We start from the raw sequence: 24,715 nt of genomic DNA, 5'->3' as shown, positions 1-24,715 counted from the left end.
ACTGGATATTGGTGACTGATAGTAACAATGGAGTGAATGCAGTTGCCTACAGATGGCATGGCACCTTGTCCACCTGTCCAATAGGCACATACATGCAGACAGTGCACCTACCCCGATGTTCCCCACTGTTTACCTACAACACCTGTGGTGCCATCACATATGACCCACAAAGGACATACCATGCCTGAAAATATGCCCTGTATGGACAGATGCCACTGACACCAGGGAATGTTGTTAGCATGCTATCAATGTAGGTGCAGGGATAACCCTGCTGTCCATTACCAGTTCCTGCCACAGGTGGCCAGGAGTGGCACATCTGATGATAATCTGTGCACACAACATGGGCCTGACACCCCAGGTACAGTTCCATATGTCACTGTGCATGCATGTGGGAGGTGTGCACATCCCAGACACTGTCCATGTCATGGGCTAAGGAACAAATACATGGCAAGTGATGCACAGCATTGGCCACATGCAATAGTCACCCAGGTGACTGGATGGTGGATACAAATGCAGAAACCACAGCCCTGAGCCACAATGCAGCCCATTGTCATGTGGCCTGATGCCAAGGTATACCCATCACCTAGCCTTGTATAGCCATCTGCAGAGTCGCCCACCACATACCTGTGCATAAATACACCTATGCATGTCAGTACTGGCACCCTGTGTGTTTGTGTGTGTGTTGTATGATGCATATGATCACATCCACACTCACTACAACCCCCAGTGGCATACTGAAGCATGCTGATGCCAGACACTTCTGCATACCTTTTGCCCATAGAACCTCCATATGACCCATGTGGTGCAGGTGATACCCGCACAGTAATGAGTTGTGGCAATCTCACTAGTGATGAGCTGTATCCCTGGCCCTGCCAAGTGTGCCAATGTGTGTGCATCCCTATGAGAGTGTGGCTGTGTTGACGCTGGCAGCTGTTAACGTGGACAGGCACGTGTGCTTCACCTACCATATAGCTACATATCCCTGTTGCAGATGTCACTCACCATCACATATACATTCTGAGACTCCACAACAGGTAACCTGTGTGGTGTATCCAATAACTGCATAGGACTGTGATAGCACTACATAGTCATCAGGGGTTTGATACCCTGTGCTGGTAGGTGTGTGACACAAACACGCTTAGGTTTTACTCTCCCACCACTCCCTGACTTGTCAATGCCTCTGTCTGCCTCTCTCACTCCCTCACTGGTGGATGTGGAGACCTACACCGGCTTTTCTTAGGCAGCAGCATGTGCACTTTAAGTGATGCTCATGGTCAGCTGATGGCCTCTGCATGTATTGCAACCCTCCCCTAGCTGATTGCATGTGGAACAGCTGTGGTAACATTCCCATAGCCAATTGCATGGAAACACACTCCAATATCTAGGAACATCATGTTGGTGTTGGCCCTTTTCATTCACTGTGAGCAGGAAATAGAGCTGTTGTTTGGCAAACAGCATCTCAGATAGATTGGGGACTTACCTCTAACAACATACACTGTGGAAACAGGGCAACACACAGGAGGGGGATGAGCTTGACCTGACTACAGACTGTAAGTGCTGCTATACTGCACTTGGAGTAATGTTGGTTTAACAGTGTGTGTGTGGATATGGCTGTCCTACATGTTTTAATACCTGCCATGTCAGTTCTATGTTTATGTGGAATCCCCATCTGTAGGGTCATCTGCAGACTGGGAAGTGTGTTGTGCCTTTAGTTTCATGTGTTACCCACAGAGCATCTATCTGTGAACTGCAGAAGGTAGTGTGAGGATTGCAGTCTGAAGATGGTGAACGGCGTGAAAGTTACTGACATCATATCCCTCATAGGACATATGTTGCAGCAAACCCTGTTATAATAGTAAATGTATGAGGTTATCACAGCAGCATGTCAATAGTGGCCCTGTGTATGTGTTTCCAGCCACAACTCTGTCAACCTTTGTACATATGTCATGCATTAGGAGGTGCATACGTGCTGTACACCATCATTAGTGTCATCATATCTGATAACACACCAGTGAGATATCAGACTGATACACATGTTATGTACAGTAGGGGTTATATTTGATGACATGACCTGGACATTCTGTGGTTGTTTGTATAGAAATGAGGTCTGTGTACTTATGGTGAATGCCGACAGTGTGTGTATTATTAATATGTATGGGTGGCGCAGTGGTGCAGTGGTTAACGTTGTCACCTCACAGAAAGAGGTTCTTCGATTTGATTCTCGGCTGGGGTGCCTTCTGTGTGGAGTTTGCATATTCTCCCTGTGTTCGCGTGGGTTTCCTCCAGGTACTCCGGTTTCCTCCCACATTCCAAAGACATGCATCTGCAGCATTTCTCCCCTGGCCTCCACTGAAAACAGGCTCTGTGGAACCTAGTCGGACTTTCCCGGTCAACAAATGCTAAATAAATAAATATAAATAAAATGTACCTTGGCCTGTGTACAGACTGTGACAGATGTCATCGTCCTAGGTCTCATCCTATCTGATGTTACATGCTGATCCACTGTATGTTACCATACTGGCTTACATGTTTGTAGGGCTATATACACACACATGTCCCATACCACAGACGGACATCAGATCACACTGTGGAGCAGCCCAGTAGATGTAGGGTCAGTGTGTGAGTGGCACATATGAGGATGGTGTTGAACAGATAGTCTATATACTGCAATATTATGCTAGCTTACCATATGTGGCTGTGGCAGTGTTCACATTGGTTGTGGTTATGCACTTTCACACAGGTGTATCTTAACCTGTGCTGTAACATGCCTACAGAGCCTGCTATATATGCAGGTACATGTGCATTCCCCCATAGGAGATGTAGGCCAGTGTTGATCCAGTCTGTCTGTAGCCTGCACAGTGCTTTGTTACATGCCTAGCAGCTTAATGTGCTTACCCAGTGAGGTGTCATGTCCAGATACTTTCCGAATGTACTGCTGCCGGGCCTCCCTTAACAGTCATGTATTTCAGACAGAGCCGTGGGATGCTGTACAGATGTATGTCAATATCTAGTGGGTAGCATGTGGCCATGGCACCTCTGTACCAGAAGTTATTATGTGTCAGGACAGACAGAGGGGTGTGAATGCATAACCTATGGGGACAAATGTATACCAGTCATTATGAGTTATACCCATCTACATGGGTGTTAACATCCATATTGTCAGGCTTGGCCCACATGTTCTGCACTAAGGGTCCTGTGTATACCTCTGAACTTTACAGAGTATGTCACAATATCCACAGCTATTGGCCAATATCTCTGCTGTAGTACACAGGAGCATTATGTGCTTGCAGCGGTACTGTAATATGATGTCCTTAGGATGTCTGTCAGTAGCCAATGGCGCACATGTGAAAAGCAGATGTGACCTCCCACACACACACACACACCATGTCTGTGAAGACAATCCCTATTACAGTAGCTATAGTCTGCTAATATACCTGCTATACATGCCTGATATCCCCTTGCACTATGAAGGTGGGACTATAGGGGCTGGGGTAGGGCTATACCCCATGTTCAGGACATATGGTGAATATATATGTACATATGATTATCCATATATCTATATAGATAATTACACATGTACATATCGACTTATATAGATGGGTGTGTATATGTACATAGATATGCATATACACACCCAGATATATACATATACAGAGCAGTATATGTCTACACATATACAAATAGAGATACATATGCACATATACATATACCGTGTTGCCATGCCTGCCAGCAGTACACTGCTGTTGTATCCCCCACACATATGGTGGGGCTGGGGCCATATATATGTGGGTTTTACCTACATCATACATGTGTGCCCATATGTACTCCAGAGGCCAGTGTATGTAACAGTGGTATATGGTCCTATATTAATGAGTCTGGGGGGGGTGCACCATACATAACCTAGACTGTTACAACATGTGGGGGTATCAGGGGTGAGCTGCCTTAAGGTATCTGGATGTACAGTACCATACATGTCACCTATCTTGACATTACTTACATAAAGTGGGTTACTGCAGACCTACTGCCTCCTGCCATACAAACTGTTCTGTGTGCCAGTGTGCCTGTGATGGTGTCAGTTATGCATTGTTATGTAACAGTTACATCCCATTTGGTCAACTGAAGTCTTTATCACCTAGCAATTGTGTACAGTGTGTAGATAGAGGCTGCTGGACTATACACCTGCATCACTTACTGTTGATTGTGTGGTATCCTGTAGCCCAGTCTGTCCTTACTAATGTACGATTTGAAGGGCTTGGCCTGGGCAGGAAAAGTTGTGGAACTTTCTAGAACACTGTATTAGTATAACTGTTTCACAGTTGCATTACTCTGTTGATATGGATGTCAGTGTCTGAACAGCTATATGACATGGCATGTAATTCTGTAATAGTGCACAAATAAAGGTATTCCATTTCTGCAGACTTGTGGTGGTGTTTATCCTATGACCTCTCGGTGGGTATATGTTGCAGGTAACAAATGTCATTTGTATGGGTGGGTCATCCAGTGTCTTGCTGTGTATTTGTGGACATATAGGTGTTGACATATATATGTCTAGATGTTGGCATTTGCATGTATATATGTTCATATATATTTATATATATGTATATTTCTGAATATTTATGTAAATATATATATATATATATATATATATATATATACATATATATATATATATATATATATATATATATATATATATATATATATATATATATATATATATATATATATATATATGTGTGTGTGTATCTACATATATATATATATATATATATATATATATATATATATATATATATATATATATATATATATATATATATATATGTGTGTGTGTATCTACATGTATAGATATGTTGTATCTGTTTAGATATTAATATATTTATACACACACATACATCTAGATGTTGGTATACATTCGCTGTACTGTTGCATGACTGAGCTGGATGTTATGTTTCTGAAAACATCCAATTTATGTATATCTGGCATGGCTTAGTGGTAAATCACTTTGTGTATGGTATGCATGTTCCTGGGTTTGAGCCTTATAGAGGTTGTTTATTTTGTTGCTGGGCAGAACACAGGCCATTGGATATAGAGTGATTAAGGCACTTTAAAGCAGTCGTAAGTGGGTTTGCACGAAGGTAAGCACTGCTAACTTCTGGTTACAGTTTCCTATACTCAGTTAGCTTCCACACTGCTTAATCTGTGTAGGCCATGCTTACCCCCATTCAAACGCACTTAAACACGCTTACTAGTGCTTACATATGCTTACTACTGCTTATTTGTGCTTAAACCTGTTTACTAGTGTCTTATTCATTCTGACACTGATACTTCACATGAGCACTTCCTGCAGTACTCCAGTTCATAAATATGAGTTATTTAGTGGGTATTGCAACAAAAATATTGGTTATAACATGCTTTGCCATGTAAAATAGACTGTGCTACAGTGAGACTTGAACTGGGAATGCCTGCTAGTTTGGCGACTGCTCTGCCCACTACACTATATTAATTTGCATATATCTTCCTTCTTATCATCTTCAGCCTTTTAAGCTGCTTCTACCGTAGCTAAGTGATGGGCACACCCGCGCACCTACGATTAACTGTACTCAGATTTTAAAAAATATAAATACATGTGTTTCTTCATTTAATTTGTATGTACTGTTGCTGTGCACATGGGGGACTGTTGATGGGGATATGCGGACACCTATGAATGGTCTCACTCATTTCTTACCACTTTCTGCTGTTCTACATTGCAGAGACATGTTTATTCTAACAGCTCTGCTCTCAGACACACCCCCTGCACTTGTACATGCTCCGTGTAAGCCTAGGAGCTCAGGCAGCGTGCCTTCTTAATATGCATGGCGCTCTGCCAGCCTGCTCCTAAACAGGTGCTTCCATGCAGGACAAAGCTAGTCATGCACGGAAGTTTAGTAAATCCGGGGGATGGTGTCAGTACTGCGGACTATATCTTAATGCAAAAAAATGTAGTATTGTACATATTGGAAAATAAGAACACCTCTGCACCTACCACATAAATGACACCCTCATAAAAGATATACTGTCATTCTCCTGGACCACAAACTTTCATCTGACTATTAACTGTTATTCTGAAATCTTTCTACCTATCCCACCTAATTATCAAACACATATCCTCTAGGTCCAAATAAAGTTCTTATCTTGCTCTGCTCCACTCTTTTCAGACCTGCATTAGAATATAGCACCCACTTTGACATGAATATATACAATCATATGATTCAACTATGAAAACCACAACAATTCATCAGCCAAAAATCATGGTATGAGTTTCTAGAGATATACACAGCATGTTAAAATTAGTCTCTGTAGTCTGTCTCTTGCACTCTTCTACATGGTAATTTCTGCTTGGCCTAGAAAGCTTTATGACATTGTCCTGCAGGACTTCTTACGTGTTCAACAAACTGGAAACAGCAGAAATACTCAGTCTTGGGAAATAAACCTATACAACAATATAAACAGGTCCAAAATTGATAGATATTTCTACCAGAAGACACCTTACCTTTGAAATAAGCTTTCAGTGGATGTCACACAATGAATCATCTTCACTCACTTTAAACATAACTTAGATAAATGGATGAACAGCCTTAAATTCACCCTGAGTCTAAACTCTCCATCCCTATGGATAGTGGAAGTAGATAAACTTTAATGGCTAGTCTGATAATGGTCTGCTAGATCAATTATCTAGTATACATCCAAGAACTTACAAGATGTCAGTGCCTAGGCTATTAATGGTCATCTAGAACAATTACCTAATATATATCTATAAGCTTATAAGATGTCAGTACCAGACTACCCTTTCACCAACTTGTACCTTGTGATGGAGTCTGAAATGAGACATTTAAACCAAAAGAATACTGCAGAGCAAGAAGAGGTGAGGAAGTATTTCTGAATGTAGTGGGGATTATAGTTATAATAAAGCAGATTTGTATGGGGAGGGTGTCTGTGACATCTTAACATGGCATGGAGGGAAGATATGAATAAGCAGATCTGTGTGGCGAGAGTGTCTGCAAGATCTGAATGTGGCAGGGAGGTTAGGTATGAATGAGCAAATCTGTATGTGCCAGGGAGGGTAGGTATAAATAAGCAGATATGTATGGGGAGAGGGTGTCTGTAAGATTTGAAAATGGTGGGGAGGGTAGGTATGAATAAGTAGATCTGTGTGGGGAGAAGGTGTCTGTAAGATCTGAATGTGGCGGGGAGGGTAGGTATGAATAAGCAGATCTGTATAAGGAGGGTGTCTGTAAGATATGAACATGGCGGGAAGGGTAGGTATGAATAAAAAGATCTGTGTGGGGAGGGTGTCTGTAAGATTTGAATGTGGTGGGGGAGGGTAGGTATGAATAAGCAGATCTGTTTGGGGAGGGTGTCTGTAATATCTGAATTTGTCAGGAAGGGTAGGTATGCATAAGCAGATCTGTGTGGGCAGGATGTCTGTAACATCTGAACATGGCGGGAAGGGTAGGTATGAATAAAAAGATCTGTGTGGGGAGGGTGTCTGTAAGATCTGAATATGGAGGAAAAGGTGGTATGAATAAACAGATCTGTGAAGGGAGGGTGTCTGTAACATCTGAACATGGCGAGGAGGGTAAGTATGAATAAGCAGATCTGTGTGGGGAGGGTGTCTGTAACATCTGAACATGGCAGGGAGGGTAGGTATGGATAAGGAGACCTGTGAGGGGAGGGTGTCTGTAACATCTGAATATGGTGAGGAGGGCAAGTATAAATAAGCAGATCTGTGAGGGGAGGGTGTCTGTAACCTCTCAATGTGGGCAGGGAGGGTAGATATGAATAAGCAGATCTGTGTGGGGAGGGTGTCTGTAACCTCTCAATGTGGCAGGCAGGATAGGTATGAATAAGCAGATGGAACACCTGAATGTGGCAGGGAGGGTGGTATGAATAAACAAATTTGTGAAAGGAGGGTGTTTATAAGATCTGAATTGGTCAGGGAGGGTGGGTATAAATAAGCAGATCTGTGTGGGGAGAGGGTGTCTGTAAGATCTGAACGTAGTGGGGAGGGTAGGTATGAATAAGTAGATCTGTGTGGGGAAGGTGGCAATAAGATCTGAATGTGGCTGGGAGGATAAGCATGATTAAGCAAATCTGTGTGGGAAGGGTGTCTGTAACATCTGAATGTGGCAGGCAGGATAGCTATGAATAAGCAGATGTGTGGTGAAGGTATCTGTAACATCTGAACATGGCAGAGAGGGTATGTATGAATAAGCAGCTTCATGTATGGTATACCTGTAACCTGTCAAAAATATGTTACAGTAGGCACTTGTGCCTAATATGTCACTCTTGACCACTACAAATGATATAAATAGATTATTTAGGAGCAAGTAAGTGACTTGTCATGTTTTGGCAAGCTATGGGTGGGATATGCAGGATGCGTTACCAGTATTAAGTATACTAAGCAATATCCATTTAAAATGTGGGGGCTCAGACTGACAGGTCTCAAATCGTGGGGATTGAATGTGACTACTGTTCTGCAACTATTCTGGACATTTCTCCACTCTGCACTCCCAGTTCCTGTTGTGGTTTGAAGCACTCTTGACTTTCTCACCCTTTATGTAAATGTTGCTTTAGCAGCTACTGCCACTCTTATCTCCTCATACAGGTAAGGAGTACAATATCAACACCAAGAAGGGCCACTCCTTAGATGATAAAACACAGTTATCTTCTCTTTCATATCTTTCTACCCATTAGGTACACACGCAGTACCTAATGTTCTACAAGCAGGCCTTTTCAGTATTGACCTGATTTTTGAGAAGCCTAAAATGACTATTAGCACCTGCTTACTTGTAGCTGTGTTGCTGCTGCTGTTATAGCCATTTTGTTCTGGCAGTTTCTGACTTGGGCCATTTCTGGGAGATTTTATTGGTGGATTACATCGTTATTCAGCTGGAATCTCTTTTCTGTTGTGAGAAAACAGTAGCATAACTCAGGGTTCAGTTATTCTGGGCACTGCATTGCCTAGCATAACACCAGATGAGACAAGCAGAAAAAAGGAATACAAGCAGTTGCTTTTAATATCTGGGACTTGAGAATCCTGAAGTGACCACAATGAACTTCTTACTTGAATTTGACATGGGACTATGTTGCTATGTGCTCTAATAGAAAGAATCATTGGTCATTTTGTCCTGGCCATTTCTACTTTGGGCCATTCCTCAGTCAGTTCACTGGCTGACGTGGCTACTGCCATGTTGAAAACCCTTTTGGTATAAATAGTGATTAGTAGTATGACTTGGTGCCCTTTTCTGCTGGGCTGCTAGAATGCTGTGTTAACTAGTAACAATACTGGATGTGACAAGGAGAAGAGAAAAGAGAACTATAAGCAACTGCTTTTAACATCTGAAACCAGACAGAGGCTTAGAGTTACCACAATGACATATTTACTTGGATCTCAGTTGGGTGTGTTGTGGTTTGCTCCTGGTGACAGAAGAAGCATTAACCTACTTCTCCAGCCACATTTCCTGTATGCAGATTCTGTATAAGTCTGCTGCTTATCTGAGTCCTGCTTCAGTGAGATCCCTTCTGTTATAAAGACCAGCAGCTCAGCTCAGTGCCCTTTCTGCTGGGGTGCTGGACACTGCCCTACTTAATGTTACAATGGATGATACAGAAGAAGAAAGACAACCACAAGCAACTGCTTTTAGTATCTGAGACCAACACTCTGCTATACACATCATCGCAGGAGCAGTAGTAAACATTCAATAATTAATCCCACATTCTGCATTATTATCTCCTGTCAATCTTGTCAATCTAGCCCAGTTCTTTTACCTACATATATATATCTATATCTTCCTACAGCAAGGTATGACTACTCCCAAACTTTTTTTCTGAAGGTTTTTAATTTATAGGTTCATAGGTTCATAAGTTGGTACTAGGCTATCAGCCCTAGGGTCTGTACAACGTGTTTTGTTCATTGTGATGACCGGTTTGACATTGTCTTGTATGTTAAGCAAAGATCGCCTCTGAGTAGACAATATGCCACAGAGTATAGCTGGAGTTCTTTTTAAACAGTCAGCACAGGGCATCTGAGGTATTTCTGCGGTCTTTGCAACTGTTGCAGATGTCTTGTGAGGTACAAACCAAATGGGGCGTTGTACTCTATAATGGGTCTAATAAGGGATGAATACAGTGGGACAATGGCCTCCTTTTTTCTGGATGAAAAGCCCTTAGTAATGAAATGTGCCACATAGAAGGATTTCCTGGCTGTTGTGGTGATGTGGTTGTCGAAGGTGAGACCACTGTCCACCTGTGTTCTTAAGTCCCTTATTACACTTTTGGTGTTTAGTGTACTGCCACTTATGTGGTAATTCATGGGTACATGTTTTTTCTCAAAGGGCATAACTATACATTTCTTGGCATTGAGCTTGAGCCCATAGCTCTGGCACCAAGCATCTGTCTCTGTAAGGCCTTTTTGTAAGGGTATCCAGATCATATGGGGATTCGATAATGGCTCCTAGTTTGCAGTCATCTGAAAACTTTGTTAGCCAGAGTCCCTTGGTGTTGGCCTGTACTTCGGAGAAGTAGATGCCAAACAAAAGCGGTCCCAGGACTGAACCTGAGGTACTCCACTTGTCACTTGTCTGGAGCTGGATTTAGAGTCAGCTACTTTTACAGTGTGGTTTCTGTCAGTAAGCCAGTTTGTGACCCATCAAGTGATGTAGGGATTAATGGCCAGCTTAGTAACTTTATCTATGATTCCAGAGTGTGGAATGGTGTAAAAGGTCTTGGCGAGGTCCAGATAGGCTGTGTGGACCATCTTGCCCTCATCCACAGCTCTGAAGACTGATTCAAAGAAGTCAATCAGGTTGAGGAGACAAGATTGGCCCTTCACGAAACCAAACTGGGTGGGGTCCAGTGTTTGAAGGTTGCCAATGTCTTTGTTTATAAGTTCCATGATAATGTGTTCAATGGCTTTGCCAATCAGGCTCGTTAGGTTGATGGGACGATAGTTCCTGGGGTCTAAGGTGCACCCCCCTTTGTGGAGTGGGATAACTGTATCTGTGCGCCACTCATTGGGCATGAAGCCTGAGGTGAGGCTATGATTAAACATGACACTTAGGTGAAGTGCCATTTCATTTTGTAGTTCATGTAACAAGCAGCCCGGGATGTCGTCTGGTCCCATGGATGCTGTATCTTTAGCTTTGGAGACTGCATTTTTTACGTGTGTGGCCATGATTATTGGCATTTGTCAATCTTCTGGTATTGAGATGGGCCCTTTAGGGGATGAAATTGGCATCTGCTAGGATAGTGGCAATATTCTTGGGATCAGTATATTTAGTGCCGTTCTGTTGTAGCTCAGAGCATATGTTAGTACTGCTATTTCGATTCTTGACATAACTATAGAATGCCTTGTGGTTGTCTTTAGAATCTTTGGCAATTTTATTTTCATAACTAGCTTTGGAGGATTTTATGAGGGATCTCAGCTTCTTACTGAGGCTGGTAAGGGACTTTTGTATCCTGGGATCTTCCTTTTTCTGTAACGGTTTCTTCCTTCTGTTGTATAACTTGTTTATGGCAGGGGACCACCAGATTGGCTTCTTTTTTGGGGAGAGCATCTTGGTTCTATTTGGAATGGCATGATTTATGCACGAGTAGATATGCTCATACAGTGCCTTAGTGTAGGATTCGGCAGTCACACTTTCAGTTCCCTTCTGCATGGGTGTCATAAAGTTTGTCACATCTGACTTGAGTAGCATGAAGTTGGTTTTGGAGAAGTTTTTTTATGGAGGTTTCCCTACTAGGGGGATGGGATGTGGATGTCAAGGGTGATTAGCTTATGGTCAGACATGACCAAGGAGGGGGTGACTGCTGGTGTGGAGCATTGATCTCCCATGTTGGTAATGTCCAGGTCAAGGATATTTGAGACCCTGGTGGGACTATGGATTAGCTGATCCAGGGCATGGGAATTTATGAATTCCAAGATCCATTGGGCAAAGGTGTTGGTACCCGAGTAGTTTTCCCAATTAATGGCAGGGTAGTTGAAATCACCCAGTATTAGGGTGTTAGGTTGTATCTTAATATTTTCCAGTATGTTTAGAAAGGTGTAGTGAGAATCTTGGGGCATGGTGGGGGATCTGTAGCAAGTTACAATTTGGATTGCAGTCTTACCTAGTGTTAGTTGCACCTGCAATATTTCAGATGCATTGTGTCGGGCAACTAGCCTGGAGGTGTGAATATCTTTGGTGAATATGGACACTCCTCCACCTTTAGCGTTTCGGTCTTGGTTTGGTGGCCGAAAAGTGTGGTAAGAGTTGTAGCCTGGTATTGCAGGGTTGCTCTCTGGAGCCTTGAACCAGGCCTCGGTTACTGCACAGATATCGATGTTCTCCATATTTAGGAGTGCCCTGAGAGAGTGCATTTTGAGGTTTAGACTTCTAGCATTGAGTAGCATAACCTTCAGATTTTTCATGTTTTTATCTATTACGGTGGTAGTTTTGTCATTTGAGCCTTGCCTAAAAAGACACTATGAGGGTGGCAAGAGCCTTAGCCAGTAACCTGAATCTCAGGGGTGACAGGTGCAGACAATCTCTGGCAAAGCATCGTGGTTTGTCGATCATGTTGTCCCAGGCACACAGATATTGGATCACCTTGGAATGACACCAGAAACTTAGCCAATTGTTGAAGTCAATCATTTTGTCTTTATACTGTGGTATCATTCTGGGTGAAGGCAGGATGTTACTCAGGGCTAGGGTCATATCTACCTGGTCCACATGATCCAAGAGCTCTTCCATATCTCTTTTCATCTAGTCCAGGGAGGTATTTCTCAAGTCATTCACACCAACATGGACAATGACAGAGTCATATTTGTACTTGTTGTGGAGTGACTTGAATGCATGCATTATGTGGTGGTTCCTGGCTCCTGACAGGCAGCTGATAGCAATTTTTTCCTTGTCCAGCCTGGTGAGTGGGACATCAGTGTGCCTGACTATTGAGTCACCTAGGACTAAGGTGTTGGGTACGTTGCTTTGCCTCAGGGGGTGTTGTTGGGTGACACACTGGTGTTTTGAGCTATGTGTTACTTTGGTTGTGATTGGTGTTTGTTTGCATATCAGCTTCGGAGGTCCTTGTTGCTTGGGCAGGTTAATGTTAAGGGCCTCCACATATGTGAGTTTAGTGTTTCTATGTGTGGGTGTTGGTGATGTGGGTTTTGAAGGTCGATGTGTTGCTTGAGGTATAGTGCAGGTGTTAACATTCTCCTCTTGACTGTCTAGCACAATCTTGGCTGGAGAGAGCTTTGATTCTAGTTTGGCTATGTAGGTGCATCTCTTGCTGGCTGTAGTGTTGGGTGGTAGGAGGAGAGGGTTGTCTGTGTACATGAGGCAATTGCTGCATTGTCCCAGTATGTCCAGGTTCACCAGGTGGACTGGGGAAATCACTTGAAGCTGACCCTTGGACAAGCCTTGTTCGGTGTATCTTTTATAGAGTACAAGAGCTGTTTTCCCTTGCCTTGGCAAGGTACTTTGCATTTATAGGTTGTTTAGTGCCTATGATCACTTTCTCCTTATATACAAGGAGAGTTGAGTGCTTTTATCAGTTTAAGGCTTCCTAGTGCTTTCCTGCAGTTTATAGATCAAGTGCTAGTCACAGGGATTCAGATTTTAGTGCTACTACTGAGAAACCAGCTAGTTCTAAGGGAAAATTTGAAGAGCAGACTTTCTAGTGCCGAGAGTACTTTAATCTTAGCCCTGTGATGCCGCGCAATGCACAAAATTGCCAAACACACATTTATAAGCCAGAAAGTTGAAAGGGATAGATATCAGCCCCAAATGGCCAATACAATTACACTTTCAGAGCTGGAAACCTCTAGCGTTAGATATGTTTTACAATGCTCACTACTCTCACTAGTAAGCAGTAGGACCTCCTTCTACCATGGCAAAGTTTGGAATAGCTCTGAATACAGAAACTGAAGTCCTGAAAACAGCAAAGCCTGGGATCTGGAATATACTTGTTAGAAAAGGCGGGAAATGAGCAAACAAGATAGTATTATTTTTTTTTTTTTGTTAAAACAGGCTAAACAATGGAAAAATACCATAAATAAGCACAGAAAAGGCTAACTAACTTGAGTGTGTAGCCCTAAACAGTAAATGCAATTTAAAACTTTCCAAAATTAGCAATTTAAAGTTTTAAAATGAAGCAAAGCAAGGGCACAAACTGAAAAACGATTTAAAGGCAGAAATAACAGTAGAATAAATAGTTAGTCTACTTTTAAAGCTTTTTTGAGAAGTGCAGTTAAAAAAACAATCAAAACCAGCAAAAAACAGGCAGTTTATGTCAAAAGTACTTGCAGTTAGCACAGAAAGTCTCTCTCTCTCTCATTTCTGGTGCTGTCTGCAGGATGCCCAAATAGGATCTGCTGAACTAAAACAAGCTCAAATGCATGCAAACAAGTGTTTTTAAGCCAGAAAGTTGAACAGGATAGAAATCAGCCCCAAATGGCCAATAAAATTACACTTTCAGAGCTGGAAACCACTCCTCTAGCATGAGAAAGGATGTACAATGTTCACTACTCTCACTAGTAAGCAGTAGGACCTCCCTCTATCACAGCAAGGTCTGGAATAGCACTGAATATAGAAACTGAAGTTCTGAAACCAGCAAAGCCTGGGATCTGGACTATAGGCTGTTTAGTGCCTATCATCAATTTCTCCTTATATACAAGGAGAGTTGAGTGCTTTTATCAGTTTAAGGCTTCCTAGTGCTTTCCTGCAGTTTATAGATCAAGTGCTAGTCACAGGGATTCAGATTTTAGTGCTACTACTGAGAAACCAGCTAGTTCTAAGGGAAAATTTGAAGAGCAGACTTTCTAGTGCCGAGAGTACTTTAATCTTAGCCCTGTGATGCCGCGCAATGCACAAAATTGCCAAACACACATTTATAAGCCAGAAAGTTGAAAGGGATAGATATCAGCCCCAAATGGCCAATACAATTACACTTTCAGAGCTGGAAACCTCTAGCGTTAGATATGTTTTACAATGCTCACTACTCTCACTAGTAAGCAGTAGGACCTCCTTCTACCATGGCAAAGTTTGGAATAGCTCTGAATACAGAAACTGAAGTCCTGAAAACAGCAAAGCCTGGGATCTGGAATATACTTGTTAGAAAAGGCGGGAAATGAGCAAACAAGATAGTATTATTTTTTTTTTTTTGTTAAAACAGGCTAAACAATGGAAAAATACCATAAATAAGCACAGAAAAGGCTAACTAACTTGAGTGTGTAGCCCTAAACAGTAAATGCAATTTAAAACTTTCCAAAATTAGCAATTTAAAGTTTTAAAATGAAGCAAAGCAAGGGCACAAACTGAAAAACGATTTAAAGGCAGAAATAACAGTAGAATAAATAGTTAGTCTACTTTTAAAGCTTTTTTGAGAAGTGCAGTTAAAAAAACAATCAAAACCAGCAAAAAACAGGCAGTTTATGTCAAAAGTACTTGCAGTTAGCACAGAAAGTCTCTCTCTCTCTCATTTCTGGTGCTGTCTGCAGGATGCCCAAATAGGATCTGCTGAACTAAAACAAGCTCAAATGCATGCAAACAAGTGTTTTTAAGCCAGAAAGTTGAACAGGATAGAAATCAGCCCCAAATGGCCAATAAAATTACACTTTCAGAGCTGGAAACCACTCCTCTAGCATGAGAAAGGATGTACAATGTTCACTACTCTCACTAGTAAGCAGTAGGACCTCCCTCTATCACAGCAAGGTCTGGAATAGCACTGAATATAGAAACTGAAGTTCTGAAACCAGCAAAGCCTGGGATCTGGACTATAGGCTGTTTAGTGCCTATCATCAATTTCTCCTTATATATAAGGAGAGTTGAGTGCTTGTATCAGTTTAAGGCTTCCTAGTGCTTTCCTGCAGGTTATAGATCAAGTGCTAGTCACAGGGATTCAGATTTTAGTGCTACTACTGAGAAACCAGCCAGTTCTAAGCAGTTTAAGCCAAAAGTACTTGCAGTTAGCAAAAACAGTCTCTCTCTCGTCTCTCTCTCTCATTTCTGGTGCTGTCTGCAGGATGCCCAAACAGGATCTGCTGATCCAAAACAAGCTGAAATGCACCCAAACACACGTACTTAAGCTAGAAATTTGAAAGGGATAAAAATCATCCCCAAATGGCCAATAAAATTACACTTTCAGAGCTGGAAACCACTCCTCTAGCATGAGAAAGGATGTACAATGCTCACTACTCTCACTAGTAAGCAGTAGGACCTCCCTCTACCACAGCAAGGTCTGGAATAGCACTGAATATAGAAACTGAAGTTCTGAAACCAGCAAAGCCTGGGATCTGGACTATAGGCTGTTTTTTGCCTATCATCACTTTCTCCTTATATATAAGGAGAGTTGAGTGCTTGTATCAGTTTAAGGCTTCCTAGTGCTTTCCTGCAGGTTATAGATCAAGTGCTAGTCACAGGGATTCAGATTTTAGTGCTACTACTGAGAAACCAGCCAGTTCTAAGGGAAAATTTGAAGAGCAGACTTTCTAGCACTGAGAATACTTAGAAAAGGCAAGAAACGAGCAAACAAGATAGTATTTTTTTTGTTCTTTTGGTTAGAACAGGCTGGAAAAATACAGTAAATAAGCACAGAAAAGGCTAATGCACTTGAGTGTGTAGCCCTAAACAGTAAATGCAATTTAAAACTTTCCAAAATTAACTATTTAAACTTTTAAAATTAAGCAAGGCAAGTGCACAAACTGAAAAATGATTTAAAGGCAGAAATAACAGTAGAATAATTGACTAGTCTATTTTTAAAGCTTTCTTGAGAAGTGCAGTAAACAAAAATGATCAAAAACAGCAAAAACCTGGCAGTTTAATCAAAAAGTACTTGCAGTTAGCAAAAAAGTCTCTCTCTCTTGTTTCTGGTGCTGTAGGAGTCTGCAGGATGCCCAAACAGGATCTGCTGATCCAAAACAAGCTGAAATGCATCCAAACACACGTTCTTAAGCTAGAAATTTGAAAGCGATAAAAATCAGCCCCAAACAGCCAATACAATTACACTTTCAGAGCTGGAAACCACTCCTCTAGAGTTAGATAGGTTGTACAATGCTCACTACTCTCACTAGTAAGCAGTATGATCCCTCTACCACAGCAAGGTCTGGAATAGCTCTGAATACAGAAACTGAAGTCCTGAAACAAGCAAAGACAGGGATCTGGACTATACTAGTTAGAAAATGCAGGAAACGAGCAAACAAGATAGTATTTTTTATTTTTTTTTGGTTAAAACAGATTAAGCAATGGAAAAATACATTATATAAGCACAGAAAAGGCAAAGGCACTTGAGCGTGTAGCCCTAATCAGTAAATGCAATTAAAACTTTCCAAAATTAGCAATTTAAACTTTTAAAATTAAGCAAGGCAAGTGCACAAACTGAAAAATGATTTAAAGGCAGAAATAACAGTAGAATAAGTAGCTAGTCTACTTTTAAAGATTTCTTTAGAAGTGCAGTTAACACAAATGATCAAAATCAGAAAAAACAGGTAGTTTAATCCAAAAGAACTTAGATTTAGCACAAAAAGTCTCTCTCTCTCTCTTGTTTCTGGTGCTGTAGTAGTCTACACAATGCACCAAATAGGATCTGCTGATTTAAAACAAGCTCAAATGCATGCAAACATGTTTTTAAGCCAGAAAGTTGAAAGGGATAGAAATCAGTCCCAAATGGCCAATAAAATTACATTTTCAGAGCTGGAAACTACTCCACAAGTGTTAGATATGCTGTACAATGCTCACTACTCTTACTAGTAAGCAGTAGGACCTCCCTCTACCACAGCAAGGTCTAGAATAGCTCTGAATACAGAAACTGAAGTCCTGAAATCAGCAATGCCTGGGATCAGGACTATATTACTTAAAAAAGGCAGGAAATGAGCAAACACAATAATAATTTTTTGGGGGTTTGTTTTGGTAAAAACAGGCTAAGAAATGGGAAAATTTTATTTTATTATTTATTTTATTTTACATTTGTTGACCGAAAGTCCGACTGGACACATGTCCATTTTCAGCGGAGGCCCGGGGAGAAAAGCTCCAATAGTACATAGTAGGTTACAAAAAGTTCCAATAGTACATAGTAGGTTACAACAATGTTTGACAGCTAACATACGATTGTAGTTATGCACTAAATACCCAGGGAAGAAAAAAAAAAAAAAAAATACAGTAAATAAGCACAGAAATGGCTAACACACTTGAGTGTGTGGTCCTAAAGAGTAAATGCAATTTAACACTTTCCAAAATTAGCAATTTAAACTTTTAAAATTAGGCAAGGCAAGTGCACAAACTGAAAAATGATTTAAAGGCAGAAATAACAGTAGAATAAGTAGCTAGTCTACTTTTCAAGCTTTCTTGAGAAGTGCAGTTAACAAAAACAATAAAAAACAGCAACAAATGGGCACTTTAAGCCAAAAGTGCTTGCAGTTAGCATAAAAATTCTCTCACTCTCGTTTCTGGTGCTGTTGTAGTCTGCATGACACCCAAACAGGATCTGCTGATCAAAACAAGCTCAGACACGTGCAAACATGTGTTTTAAGCCAGAAAGCTGAAAGGGATAGAAATAAGCCCCAAAATGGCCAATACAATTACACTTTCAGAGCTGGAAATCATCCCTCTAGCTTTAAATAGGCTGTACAATGCTCACTACTCTCACTAGTTAGCAGTAGGACCTCCCTCTACCACAGCAAGGTCTGGAATAGCTCTGAGTATAGAAACTGAAGTCCTGAAACCAGCAAAGCCTGGGATCAGGACTATACTACTTAGCAAAGGTGAGAAACGAGCAAACAAGATATTTTTTTTTAGTTTTTTGTTTTTTGGTTAAAACAGGCTAAGCAATGGAAAAATACATTAAATAAGGACAGAAAAGGCTAATGCACTTGAGTGTGTAGCCCTAAACAATAAATACAATTTAAAACTTTCCAAATTAGCAATTTAAACTTTTAAAATTAAGCAAGGCAAGTGCACAAACTGAAAAATGATTTATAGTAGCTAGCCTACTTTTCAAGCTTTCTTGAGAAGTGCAGTAAACAAAAACGATCAAAAACAGCAAAAAACTGGCAGTTTAAGCCAAATGTACTTGCAGTTAGCACAAAAAGGCTCTTCCCCAGATTCTGCAAGCCCTGCACAGTGTGCAGGACTAGTGCAGGAGCTCCAGCAGGCAATATCTCTGCCATGTGATCCAGGAATAACCTGTAGGGTGTGCACGAGCACTCCTGCACTATTCCTCCATGGACTCAGCCTCTGTATGAAAATTACCCCATTTGCAGGAGAAATCCATGCAAATGAGGTGAATTTGTGATCCAGGAAGCTGAAAATCGGCTGTGCAGGACTAGTGTAATCTATAGAAATGTACTCCGCCAGTAAAGGAGTACATTTCTGCAAATTACAAAACGGAGCCATGACAGCTCCAGATAAAGGGTGGATATCATGTAGAAAGCATGCCAATGGCCAACTATAAGACCATTGGCATGGAAAACACCTGCAAAAAAAAAAAAAAAAAAAAAAAAAAACTTTTATTTTTTTTAGCCAATCTCGGCTGCTTAAGTGTAGGGCAGCGGCATGCAAACGGGATCGGGAATAAGCATTCTAACCAAAATCACTATTCTTACATTATACTCAATGTCAGGCAGAAGACAACATGGCCAGTGAATAGTGATTGCTAAGGGGGGAGGCTCAGTGTGAGACATGTAACTATGCATTAGCAGGCAATCCTATGCAAATGAGGGGAATAATAGTGAATCCCAGATTTCCCCAGCATGCTAGGCAGCTCCCAACAGTGTAAGAGCTGAAATAGTTTGGTACAAGCCTAGGAGTTAGCTGACATCATAGGGGTGTGTGTCAGGCATACTGTAAGCTGAGTGGAGCCCTGTGGCTTGGGTTTCCTCCTAGCTTAGCACAGCTAAGCAAGGCGGTGTGTCTGAGGCTGCCTAGCACTCTTTACATTGCCTAAGTGGGTGTGCACATCGCGCACCAAGTTTTAAAGGAAAAAAAATTAAAGCAGGAAATAGCAGCTCTGTGCACATTTGAGCACTGTGTTTGTGAGGCACACCTCCGGGCTTAAACAGGAAGGTGATGGGAAGGGAAAACAAGAGTAGTAAGGTAATCTAGGAGAACTAGCATAGCTGGCAAGTGAATAGTATCAGAATCAGCCAATTACACAGGCAGCAGACCAGCCAAGCCCAGAACACAAATATAAACTATGCAAACAACTTTCCCTCTGTTTTTTCCCATACTCTACACCACTGGTGTATAAAAGTGGGGAAGTTTTAACAAACAAAACAACAAAATGATAGGGGCTGCAATAGCTATCATACAACAACATGTGGAAGAGGCTGAGGGTGGTCAGGATGTGAATGCTGTCGACCAACACACAGTGAGGAGACGGAGAAGAGTGTACAGACCCAAGGTACACTCTTCCATGGGCTACATAAGCTAGAGATAGTGGAGCACTATAGGGTGAACAGAGACCTCTTACTGCAAATTATGGAGCTGTGCTGGCCACACCTGACACACACAACTAACAGAGGGGAACCCATCCCAGTGGATACCAAGTTATGTGTAGGCCTAAAAATACTAGCTGCAGGTACCTTTCAAAGGCCAACTGGGGGTATGATGGGGATCTCACAGACATCAGCATCCAGGGTATTCCACCAGTTCCAGGATGCCATGTCAGCATATGCCCGTGAGCACGTATATTTCCCTAATGCCCGTGAGGCATTGGCCAGCAATAATGCAACTGTTCCACCAAATAGCAGAATGCCCTGAGGTAGTGAGTGCTATAGACTGCACACACATATGCATCAAAGCACCACCTGGTGAGTGGGGTAGGGTCTACATCAACCACAAGGGCTTCCCCTCCATCAACTGCCAGGTCGTGTGCGATGCCCAGGGCATACTAATGAAAGTGTGTGCTGGCTGCCCTGAAAGCTATCACGATTCCCACATCTGGCATCTGATGCAGCTGTACCAGAGATTTGCCAATGGGGACATCCCTTATGGTCACCTAGTGGGGGATGCTGGTTAAGCACTGGAGCCATGGCTGAAGACACCCATCAGAAATGCACACACACCTGAACAAGAACTCCATAATGAGGCACGCGCACAGAACAGAATTATAATAGAGATTGTGTTTGGGATGCTCAAGTCTCAGTTCCAGTGCCTGGACACATCAAGTGGAGCCTTGCAGTACTCACCAGCTACATGTACCCAAATCATCATTGTATGTACCATGCTACACAAGATGATCCTGCCGAAAACGCTGCAGCAGGAACAGCATGAGGCAGGACCACACAGCTGCCCACCATTGCCAAGGCTTGCACAGGCACAGAGTAACTCAGAGGAGGAACAACCTGAGCCTGCCCCAGTAGGCAGAAGGAGGTGTGCCCAGTATGCTCTGGCCTTGGCAAAGAGGCAATAGATAGCACATATACTGACCCAGGAGGGACCCAGGGAATGACACCTATCTCTGACTTGCACATACAGTAAAAGGGAAGCCAAACATGACACTACCTGTGCTCAACCATGTGTAGGAAGTGTACTATGTGCATCTGACATAGGCAGCCCTGCAGCACCGCCCTCAATACTGGCACACCCACAAGGTAAGTCACTCAACCTACTAATTGCTGAATGGAGTAGAATGTGTTGTCACCTGTATCTATGGTATGGATGTGAGCATGCAAGGAAATCAGGTGGCTGAATGATATGCCAGCAGATAGTAGACACCTATAGTAGCGCCATGAGATCTGTAACAAATACTGTTGTCACCATAGTAGCCAGTACTACACAGGGTGACAGAACCCACTGTAGGAAATGTGCTGGCCCACATGTGTGTCCATATGACTCACACATGCCAGCCATGGAGGTCCACATATCCAACAACAGTCTCAACCAGCCGGACAGCTGTAGACAAACACAAACAAAGGCTGTGCTATGGCCTCTGAAGGATGCCTATGTGTAACCTCGTCCCCCAGGACTACACAGACAGACTACAGCAGGTCAGGCAATAAGATGTTAGCTCTGAAGGGTAGGAAGTCAGAAACTAATATGTAGGTCAATCAAACCTAAGACCTGTAGTACACTGATATGCCTCTAGTTAGCATAATAGGTTAGAATACAGAATGAAATGGAGTACCGCACATACCAGTACAGTCATAGCAAATGTGTACAAGTGTCAGGTGTGCCCCTCAATCCTATGTAGAAATGCAGAAACAGTCAGGTATGCCCCCTGAATCCCTTGAAGAAATGTAGAGATAGTCAGGGGTACCCCCCCAATCTTGTGTAGAAATGTAGAAACAGTCAGGTACAATCCCATGAAGAAATATAGAAATAGTCAGGTGTGCCCCCCCAATGCTGTGTAGAAATGTAGAAACAGTCAGGTGGGTCTCCCCACAATCCTATAAAGAAATATAGCAACAGTCAGGTGTGCCCACACTCCTATGTAGAAATGTAGAAACAGACAGGTGTGCCCCCTCCCCCAATCCTGCATAGACATGTAGTAACAGTCAGGTGTGCCCCCAAAAGCATTTTAGAAATATAGTAATGGTCTGGTGTGACCCCCAATCTGATGTACACATGTCATAACAGTCAGGTATGTCTTCCCCCACAACCCTATGTAGAAATGTAGCAACATGTATGTGTAGGTATAATACCAGTGGAGCACAGATGCCCAGAGGTGGCCAAGGTAGCATGATAGGTTGTAGCATTTGCACAATATGCAAGTATGTGTGTGTGTTAGGTTGGTGTATGCTTCATATTGTGTGAGAGTGGCCAGTATGTATGCATGTTGAGGTAAGACCTGGTGGCCATTGCCCACTACTGCTGATGACAGGGACAAGCCCTCACAACTGCAGTGCCAAAGACAATTCCCACCAGTATAACACATGCTAGCAGTAAGCCATTGTAAATATATGTTGGTAATATGTGTCACCATCTGAAAGATTGACATGGCATGGCTGTTGGGCTAGATATACAAGCAGTACACAGGGGAAAGTACCCCAGACATACAGTATATATTGTATCATTGTGAAATGGAGACACCCTTGGATTTGTACATACAGGTATGCATCACATTATCTGGTCCTGTAGTAGGGGCTACCGGTGTAGTCTACCCGAACACTTGCAGATCACAAAGGAGGTAGGACTAATGTATTGGGAAGCAGCTGATGTATCTGCACATGCCAGCATAACTGGAATGCCCCATGCATATCTGTGTGTCAGATGCAAGTAGTGTCCATAGCACACATGCACCCAGCTCTTCCAAACACCACCCACAGGTACCTCTCTGGTCATATCCCTGCTGTGGGGAATGGGTACAATATGACCCCACCTGTATATGGCAATAGCGAAAGAATGCAGCATGCAGTGCAGGTGTCCCATGCAGGTGTGTCTCTTGCTGTAGGTAGCACCTTGCCAGCATCCACACCACCTGATCAAGACTGATATAAGGTAATGGCATGAACACCTATCACACCTACCCTGTCACCCCAGGGCAATATACTGTATGGCAGTCTGAGACTGTAGGACTGACAGAATGCAAAGGACTGCCACATCTGGCCTGCAGCAACACCTAATGGCCCACAGGCTTCTGCCAAAGGCCTGTGTCTCACATGTACTGCCAGTGCATGTTATGTCATGGACACCTAAATAACAATATAACACACTCCACATAAGCCATATGCAAGGCCATGTGGACAAACCACAGTAACATGCCCACCATATCCCACTGCATGAACTGTGGACCAACACTAACACACAGCTGTGATGGGGTGATAACCTTAAGGAAAGTATCAGAGAATGTATGCATAATGTATGGAAGAGGATAGAATAACAGAGGGGGGTGGGAGCATGGGCAGCATGGAATGTGCAAGGTCCGATACAAAACTGTGCGCACACACTATCCCTGGCTGCAAATACATAAATGGCCCATACACCACAATAGGGGTAATGTCCTGACTCCTGGCCCCTGCCTCTGGGTAACCTGTGTGAATCTATACAGCTATGAGCTATTGCCACAATAAGATAAGGCCATACTGTCATGTTGATGGATGTATAAGTATGGGATCCTCTGCCATCACTGTACCAAGGTGCTGAACTGGATACACAGACCCAGCAGTAAGTGTCTGCAGCTCCCCCTCCTGAATGGTATAACTTACTATGAATATGTAGATGTCTGCCCACAATACTGGACACAGCTGCTGTCACCTTTGTCCCCCAAGACATCACTGTGAGCAAGAATGTCCACCTGACAGTACATGAGGACAGAAAACATCACAGTGTATAACAGTACACATGTCTGAATATCTCTGCTAACAGCAGTACCATGCAGCTGAAACAGCACAGACACAATCACCTACAGTACACACTATCCCCTGCACAGTTTGTCCCCATATTGCCAAATGTTCGACGGATACCCTGCAGAAGCAGTTTGCTACCTGTAGGTGTACAACACAAAGGTCTGCACTGGAGTACAAACCACCTGGAATCGATCCACACATGCAATACAAAAGGGCATACTGGGCATGCTCACACACTTAAACAAATGAAGCCCATGTCTGCAAACAAAATGAAGCTCATGTCTGCAACAACAGTGGACCATACATATCTGGCTGTTGCAGATGTTAGTGCATACACTCCTCAGTATGTACCAGTTATGCTTTGCACACACAGTGGATAGGAATACAGACATATATCCAACACACAGTGGATAG

This window comes from Protopterus annectens, chromosome 7.part0 (genome assembly GCF_019279795.1).
Source record: "Protopterus annectens isolate FY-2018-M chromosome 7.part0, PAN1.0, whole genome shotgun sequence".
Classification (NCBI taxonomy): Eukaryota; Metazoa; Chordata; order Ceratodontiformes; family Protopteridae; genus Protopterus; species Protopterus annectens.
Note: the sequence above shows the minus strand (reverse complement) of the source record.